The following is a 9,977-nucleotide window of genomic DNA, read 5'->3' as shown; positions in this document are numbered from 1 at the left end:
AGGATCCGCGCACCTCCCAAAGCCAGCATCCCAGAATCACATCCCACATTCGTCTCTTTGTGGCTGACAGTGAATCTCTCCCAATGAAACAAAACACAATTAGTCACATTTCTGTTCAGCAGAACGTTCAAACGTGTGTTACACAAACAGTCAATCAAAGTATCAGCTTACTGAAAGCAGTGTAATGTACTGGCGTGATTTTTATTAGAAAATGACAAGCACAATCTTTTATTTTCATTTTACGCCTTATGTGTTATTTTACAGGATATTTTTGTTTTATGCCTCAGATTTGTTTTGAAAGGGAAACGCCTTTAACGTCCAATAGTGTGAAAAATCCATCTATTCTGTATGGGGTTTAGCTGCTAGAGTTGGCATGCATTGATAAATAAACTGACAACAAATGCTGACAAGGCAGGACAGGGATATAAATATCAAAGGAGATCAAAAAGATAGCAATATGTTTTGTGATGCATAAATCGTTGGAGTATATGAACTGACAGCCTCTATAATTAATTCATTCCAGGCTGCAAATAAAAAGCCACTAAAGATCCCAACAAGTCACTTTCAAACATACAGGTCATAAAGAATAGCTTCTACAAAGACCATTGAACTGGATTACATTAGCTTTGTCTGATTTGTATGAGTAGTTATGATGCTCTGCAGGAACTTTTGGTTATGACAGAATATTTATGTAGTAATAATGTGTAATACTACACATCCTCATGGCCAGATAAAGTCAAGGTCCCTTTAAAGCAGTTCAACTCTACTTGAATGGGGAAACAGAAATCTCCAAGCTATTTGTCAAGATTATGTTTCAATAATATGATCAGCAGTCTGAAAAATGTAGCTTAAGTTGTGTTAAAACACTGTATTTTTTCAGGCTGGCCCAAATAATGATCATGCACATGCATTATAGAGTTAATGAACAGGTAGTTATTTTAGATATTAGTTTTTTTAACTTGACATTTAATGTTGAAAACACAATCATGATGCAATGTAAAGGCCAAATATATGATCTGATGTGTGTGTTCGTAGACCAAATAAAACTTTATGCCAGTAGTACTGTGTTTGACAATATTGGGGAAAGTTACTATAATGCATTACAAATTCAGCTGTGCCATCACAGGAAAAAATACATTATAAAATATATTAAAATATAAAAGTTATTTCAAATTGTAATAATATTTCACAATATAACTGTGTTTAATGTATTTTCAATAAATGATCAAATAAATGCAGCCTTGGTAAGCATAAGAGACTTCTTTCAAAAATATTTTAAAAAATCTTACATATTTCACATTTTTTGACAGGTATAGTGTATATACAGTTTGAGAAATGTTCTCACATTGTATCATATCTGCACTAAAAGCAGCCAATATCTCCCAAGATCTCAAAAGAAGATCAAGAAAGAAGGAAATTTATGCATCTCAGTCAGGTTGGAATCCATCAGGTAGCTCATGGACATATACCGCAAATGAAATATTACAACCTCCGTATTCAAGGCTCTCCAGAGCAAGTCTTTGAAGTGAGTTTGAGAAGCATATAATATTAAAGACATCAGCCATGGGAGGGTTTGATTAAGTCCATCAATCACAACTTAGACGCCCAAGTGGCGGGTCGTGCTCCACAGAGTACACACAGTAAATAAAATACAATTCCCCCCTACCAGGATTTAAGACCACATTTATCCAGTCTCTTCTGAAATGATTCCTGACGCTGTGCAGAAAAAAGGACCGGTTTGGATTTAGCACATGTTCCGTGCTAGCGGGGTTCCCGAATCTAGAGGGATGGCAATGTGAGGCAGATCTCTAAGGCCGCGTCTTAACGCAGACCAGGCCATGGCCGACTAGGCCAAACCATTTATTGCCCTATCTGTCTATTTAATTTCATACGGCTCCTGGAAAATAGGAGACAAAAAGGCAGGTGTGGAGGCGAAGAACGGAAGCTTCTTTCACACAGAAGGAAAAGACAGACAGCCTTCTGAATTCAGTTAGATGGGGTGCCCATTGTTCAATCTAAAGTGGAAAGGTGGAAGCACTTTGTGGTGACCCAGTCACAACTCACAGTTTCTGATGGGGCTCAGTTAACTGAGAGACCACCTGGGATGTAGTAAATAATTATTCAACTCACACTCCACAGACAGATGTGAGCTACTGTTCGGGTGAATGTGTAACCTGACTGTCTCTTTAGACATTTACCATGTTTCTTAATATGGAGAGATGAAAGCGGCTCCTGCCCCCAATGCCCTCAGCCTCTACTGCCGTGACATCATCGTAAATGCGACACAAACAAACGCGCAACACAGGAGCAATGAAGCATATCGATGGAATGGTGTTCTTGATTCTCAGCATGTTTTTCACTGTAAAACGAAGAAGTCTGTTTGTTCGGGTTTCGTGTCGCAAATTCAATGACGCTGGTAGTGACGATTCTCTCTGACCACATCCATCCATCCATCCATCCATCCATCCATCCATCCATCCATCCATCCATCCATCCATCCATCCATCCATCCATCCATCCATCCAACCAACCAACCAACCAACCAACCAACCAACCAACCAACCAACCAACAAACCAAAAAAATACAACAAAATTCAGTTAAGCTTCATTAAGCATTCATTAATTATGTAATAATTACAACAAAAAACATTTATTTTTCTTAAAACTTATAGGGTCCTACCATACACCCAGTGCAATGCAGCGCCAGGTGCGACTTAAGTATTTTTTTTTTGTTAAGTTGCTAGTTACAGGTAGCCTGGGTTTCCCCATGCTGCCTTGAGTGCAGCGCGATTTTATTCACGCTACTAGGCAGCCTGGACACCATGGACCAGATTTTCCCCTCAAAAAGGGAACCAATCACAGAACGGGGAGGGAGCAGCAAGACGATGACGACGTCTATGCGACACACCGAAGCAGTTTGTTTATATCTATGGATCCAACATGGAATCAGACGCGAAGTTACCTTTCGATGCAGCCTTAGATAGTGTTCTAAGTAGTTTAGAACGCAAGTTTATTTAGTCTTCTTCCTCGTCGAATTTCTGCCGCTCTACATACGTCATCTGGTATAATTGAAACGATTGGCTATGAGCTACGTACAGCGCATTTGATAGACATTCGTAGCGCCCAATAAACGGCTCTGGGCATTCGTAAACAACGCCTCAAATACGAGAAAATGAACGTTGTCTGACGTTAGCCAGGCTAAGTTACAGGACTAAATGTTGCTAGTTACAGTTACAGCTACAGGCAGCTAGCGGATAGTGAGGAGATATTTGCTGTATGTGACAAAAAATATTTCGTCCTAAAAAACGCGTGACATCTCTTAGAACACCTTTAAGATAATAGGGACAAACCTTTTAGACCATGCGCCGACCATTTTTCCATCGTTAAACTAGCAAAAGTGGATTCTGACATGCCTAAGTGCACTTGCGCGTGGGGCCCAATTGTCTTTCAGTTATAAATAGTAACTATTTAACTATTAAACAATCTTAAAACAAAACCAAATGACACATATGTACACACATGGCAAAGGGTTAATTAAATATTTGTTCTCTGAAAATATATGTCTTAATACAAGTACATGTATCATGTTTTAGCAAGAAAGACTTTTACTGGAAAACAACAAAAACATTACAAAAATTATTCTTACTTTTTTAAAGAAAGTCTAAAAGTTTAAACAAACCAGTATATATATATTTTTTTTACTGTGACCATGTTTAATCAAACACAACAATTTGAGCCATATTCAAGTGATATCCCAGTATAGTGAAGGGTTCTCAGACCGAGGTGACGAGAGTTAAAAAGCCAGAAACCAGAGATCAGGAGCTCTGATTGTGTAAACAACAGCAGGGATAAATCTACACAGCATGAAAGCCTTTCACAACCTTTACCTTTGACCCTTTAACCTCTATCTGTATGAAACATGAGCTACTTACAGTGTCTGCATTGCATTTCCTCTGCACACACACATCTGTGACAGTTTAAGAAAAGGTGGATAGACTAAAATGACTGATGGAAATCAAGCCCACCAAATGACCTTCTGTACATATATACACATGTACGTACATACACTTTATGTCGAGCTGAAGGCTTTAATCATATTTCTGGCTCTTCCTCTGTATTTGCTGTAGTTAATCAGACTGTTGTGAGTGAGTCAACAAACAATTTGGTTTAACTACTCAAATTCTTTCTGACAGCTTTCAGGAATCTGTTTATGGAAAAGATGAGTGATAGATTGAAGAAGACTTGACTTGTCAGTTACAGACAGCGGTAATGGTTTTAGACAAGACCGTTTGCTGAAAGAATTTGTATTCGGTCCAGCTGCAGCTCAAGTTTTTTTGGGCCAAAAAATTCTCATTTAGAATGTTCTGGTTGGACGTGCTTGTGATTAAACCAGCATAATATAATTAAGCTCTGTTACAAAAACCTGGGAAACTGCCTCGCTGTTTCCTGTCTACATAGTCTTCTAAGGCTGTATCCTTCATATTTTTTTAAAAATATAAATACTAATTTGTTTGGTTACACTTTTTTTTTAAGGTGATGTATTTACATTGTACTTACTCAAATAAGTAGGCTACTGAGTAATATTAATTAACAAGAGTTAGGGTTCGGTTTAGGGTTAGTTACTTGTAATTATGCATAATAGACTGTTTTTAAGTAATACATATAGTACATTATTTAGTATAGTATATACAGGGGTTGGACAATGAAACTGAAACACTGGCTTATATAGTGTTGGAGGTTTCACCGCTATAAATGCCTGGTGGCCAATCCTCGTGGCCAATCTTCACTGACATTCCATCAGTAAGAACAAAGTGTGAAGGTTGAATTAACAGAGCAATAGCAAAGCTGTATAAAATATAGCAATGCACACAACATAATGGGAGACATATCAGAGTTCAAAAGAGGACAAATTGTTGGTACATGTCTCGCTGGCTCATCTGTGACCAGGGCAGCAAGTCTTTGTAGTGTATCGAAAGCTATGATATTCAGGGTAATCCACGGTTTACCGTAGGAAGAACTACATTCAACAGGAGTAACTGATGAATTATTCTGGTTCAGTTATTATTCAGTTTCAGTTTCATTGTCCACCCCCTGTATAGTATATAATGTGGCTACAGAGCAAATATGGATTTGCTATTGCTAATAGATACACAGGCACACTGCTGTGAGTATGTAAGATATGGTGCTGCTCCATAAATACAGCATACATACATAAATCCCATAGGAGATCTAGGCAGGTGGAGCTGGGGGAGGTGGAGGGTTTAGACTAGAGGAACTCTGAGCAAGCGGAAATAATGTGATTGCTTGTAGATTGCAAGTAAAGGACCTACCAGCCTCACATGTGTGTGTGTGTGTGTGTGTTAAATAATATACTAATATATTCATTTTTAATAAATTAATGTATTTTTTAGTAACATTATTTTCAATGCATAGCTATGTATTTGTAAATATGTAGTAGATACTGTATATACTGTAGCATACAGTTGCAAAACTGGTGAAAATCTTGGTGAAAAACACAGCTAATGGTAATATAGTCCGAAGGATGGTGCATTTGGGAGCCTTTGAAAGTGTATCTCTCATATCACTTTTCCCTTAAGTCTGGAATAGCTCTATTACACCATTAAGCTTACTGTTATTACCACTTTTACAGAGAAACATGACATACTATGAAAGTGTGTGTGTCTATGTGTACGTCCATACCTTGCCATGAAGCTATGACAGCCTTATTTTCAGGGGTGATTATTTTTGTCATTATCAACAAAAATGGCAGCACTGGCTACTTTCATCAGCAAAAATGCTGCAAATCCCTTATAATGAAGGTATCGTGTTTACCCGTAACATTTTAGCTAATTGTTTTTAATGCTGTGCCCTAATATCGAATGTCAGTGCAAAAGAAGCCATTTCAAAGTCAGGTAGCATAGCGAGAGGCTTCAGTCCTCACATGATAATTATCTTCAAAAGCACAAGCTATCCAAATTCATATCTTGACTTTGGATTAAAAGGTCATGTCCACTGCAAGGTATGTATAATAAGCACAAATAAGAACAGATGGACAGGCTGAATATTAGTCTGCTGGCAGTGTTTTCCACAAACTGAAAACAGTTACACTGAGAAAAGATTTTTCTTTCTAACACAGCGGTAAAACTAGCAAGTACTATTGTAGTAGAAACTACTGAATTATTTCAATGTATTTGTTTTCTCACATAAACATTTATTTCATATTAAGATATTAATATATACAGCAAGCCCAGTAAATATATTATTTGAAAAAAAAACAATAAAAACAATATATAGCCCTCCAAAAACATCTAATAATCATATTTCATATGCCGTACCATGCTAACCAGCCAAACCTTGACCCTTGGTAACAACAGGCAATATTAAGAGATTCTAAACTAATCAACCCAACTCTTTCCCGGACCAAAGAGAAAGCAGGACTGAAAAGATTTTCAAGATCAAAAAAGTTTTAGGCCCCATGGATCCAAGAAGCGCAAACCAACCTTGATGGCACCAAGGCCATGTAGCTTGTTTCTCTTTTTATATTGACACAGCAATGCACCACATCTGCAAACATTCACAGACCAAAGACATGTTTATTTCTATAATGAGTGAGACAAAGAAGAGAGAGAGAAGAAAGTAGCCGACAGAAACCAGTGATGAAAAAAATCAAGTATCTCACTAATGCATTGATGGATTTCATAAGAGCTTGAATAACTATAATTTGCTGAGCCGAGTCTGAGCAGGGACTTGGGCAGAGAAAAAAGGCTGGACAGGAAGTGAGGAATGGGCTTCGCTTGCCAGGCCAGCCACAGTCCTGGATCCCTCAGCAGGGGTTCTGAAGAGAAGATCTGCCTTGGCATGCTCTTCATCTCCCAAGTGAAAAAATAACGCCATGTGGTCCTCAAAAGAATGCATTCACATCACTCACTCTGACCACATGGAAATTAGACCATAAACACAGAACGTCTATGACACAGATAACACGAGCCATTGCACAGAAGTCTGTGTCCTTATGCCAAGAACGCAAACTTGGCAAAAAACATTAACAATCCCGCTAGGTTGGATCGTCCATATGTCTCAACATAAATCATATATTATGTGTCCCTCTGATGATGGAAATGAAGGCGCATATTTAATAATAGCTGTTAATGCACACATGGGAAAACACAATCAAAAACAATAAGAGTTTGGAGAAATGAAGCACATCGACATCCAAAACTGCTAGTGAGCCAATGCACCGGGTGAATCTGATGGCTCCTTTGGGAACAAAGTGAGAGGAGGAGGAAATGGCTTGGCATGTTATTGAAATCTGAAAAGATGAAAATAAATGAATGTGGTGGTCTCCTACATTAAGTATGTTAAAAGCAAGTCAGCAAATACATTCCCCCACAAGGCATGACTCCCGATAATCCCAATGGCTTTATCGAAATGCATACTCTTTTGCACCAGAGCTTAATGGGTGGATTCTCAAAAAACAAAAACAAAAGTGTGCATTTGATACCTGATAGTTAGAAACCTAAGCCCTAGTCAAAAAAGATATACTTTTTTTTAATAAAAAGAAATAAAATGGCTGTAAATGAGCAAAATGCTGTAAAAATATATAATATAATCAAATGTTTTAGGTTACAGACATCTAAGCTCAGCTAATTTTCATTAAAAAAAATCAAAGTAAAATGTTGTAGTAAAACAAATTTATTAAAAGAAAAAAAATCATTAAATCAGGTTAAAGCCTATGTAAGGTGACATATCTATAAATGGCTGGCTTAACTTGATTTCCCAGACACACAAAACCAACTTTTGGGTTTGGCAAGGAGAGAGCGGTCTAATGTTTTAGAAATATATGTATATAAATTGGTATTTTCAAGTTGAAACTGTCAAGACAAACCCATCAAATAAATTTTAAATGGTTTGGCTCTAAGTTTCAAAGCTCTAGTCACAGGAGGTTAGAAAAGCCAAACCCAATGTTTCCATAGTGTTACTCTACAGATAGTGAAGCATTTCAGCAGACTGGAAGGAATTCCACTCAGTGTGTGTGTGTGTGTGTGTAGACAGAAGGAGTCAGAGAACGAGACCACCACGGAAACCCCCCTGAAGCACACACACTGTACAGCACTATCAGGTAAGAGCTATAAGTTTATGAGTGTCAGGCCAACCCAGATAACCCTTGGTGTGCCTGGTGCCAAAGCCTCATTTACCCCCTCTGACCTGAAACATAATATGAAGTACATCTTTCTTCTCCAACACCCCCTTCTTCTAAGCTTCATCTGTTCTCACCTCCATTCGTCATTTCCACACGTTATCCCGGTTTTTCCTGTCCTCCATCATTCAAAGTGTCCATCTTTTAACCCGTCAACAGAGCTGCAGATGTATAGGGATCTTAGACTCTGTCTGCCAAAAGGATCAGTTTCCAACACGACCAAACCTTTATGATGCTTCCAATGAATTAGGGAGGCCTTCGCTTCATTTTGGAAAGTAACAGTGTCTGTGAGTCAGAGAAGAAAGAAAAATAGCGATTAATTAATTCAACGTCTAATTCACTCTTCTAATGGATCATCATATCAAGAAGGTTATGTGGAAACTGTGTAGACAGCATTCACTATGATCATAATCTGGGAACATCAGATATTTTCAACAATAACTCAGACAGGAATTATTTTTTTTACAGGATGGATGTCACATTTAAAAAGTGGTTCAGTGTAGAGAAGACATTCAAGTGATTTTTTTTTTTTTTTTTTTAATCACTCACCTGCACAATGTAGCACAACTCACTGCCAGAAATGTACTTTTTATGCAAAATGAGAGAATATTTGAATCTTATGAAAACAAACTTGTCATATATTTGTCAAACAGTTCAGTTAAATGAATTAAAAAATAAATCTAGAATCAGAAACAACTTAAAACAAGCTACACATTGTACGACACACACTTCTGAGACAGCAAATACATACATCTGACCACTATAGGTCACTAAAAGTTATTTTATGTTAGAAGTCATTCAAATGACAAAACTAGTACAACAATATAAGAAATTATGTAGGTTGCACAACGGTCAATTATACAGTTAGAGTCAAATATTTGACCACAGAATGTGATTGACAAATTTGATTATATATATAATATTAAATATATTATTATTAATATTATATAATACGGATTGTTATTAATAATAATACAACATTGTCTAAGTTATGGATTATTACATTACAGATTTAACAAGTTATCCATTTAAATATTCAAATTAATTTATAATCTTAATCTGAACAATTACAGCATGGAAGATATACAATTTTAAAAAATACTTTATATAAGCTGCATGATAAATACCAGAAAGTTACTTCTAATGAGTTACAATATTGCGTTACTCCAAAAAAGTAACTAATTGCGTTACTTAGATACTTTTTATGGAAACTATTACTTTTTCTCACCTGGGCTGAACTTGTTTGTTTGTTTTTTTTAATAATTTTTTGGCATTTCAAAAGTTCAACACCCTTACTTTAGCAATAAAAACAATAAAATGAAAAACAAACATGATGTTTAAAGTCCTTTTTGATGATTAGTATGCTTGAATTGGATCATCGAAAGTCAACAGCAAAGACATTGGTTAATAAAGTGAGATTAAATACATACATTTACATATTAATCAACATTTTAATTATTGCAGGTTTGCCTAATAGTTTTACAGAACTGAATCTGTCAGTCAATAAGTGGGAAAATAAAGTAACCTGCGTTACTAATTTGAAAAGGTAACAGATATTCTGTTGTAAATTTAAAAGTAATCATTACTTTTCTCGTTATTTGAAAAAAGTAATCTGATTACATAACTCAGGTTACTTGTAATGTGTTACACCCAACACTGGTCAATACAGATATCTGATAGCTGTCGGCAGAAACACTAAATCCTAGACCAGTGCTTAATTTGAGCCGGTGTTGTGCCGAATTCTGACGAAAGGAGTAATAATTTGGCAGGCACTTGAAAT

The sequence above is a fragment of the Squalius cephalus genome (assembly GCF_949319135.1).
Source record: "Squalius cephalus genome assembly, chromosome: 24".
Taxonomy (NCBI): Eukaryota; Metazoa; Chordata; class Actinopteri; order Cypriniformes; family Leuciscidae; genus Squalius; species Squalius cephalus.
Note: the sequence above shows the minus strand (reverse complement) of the source record.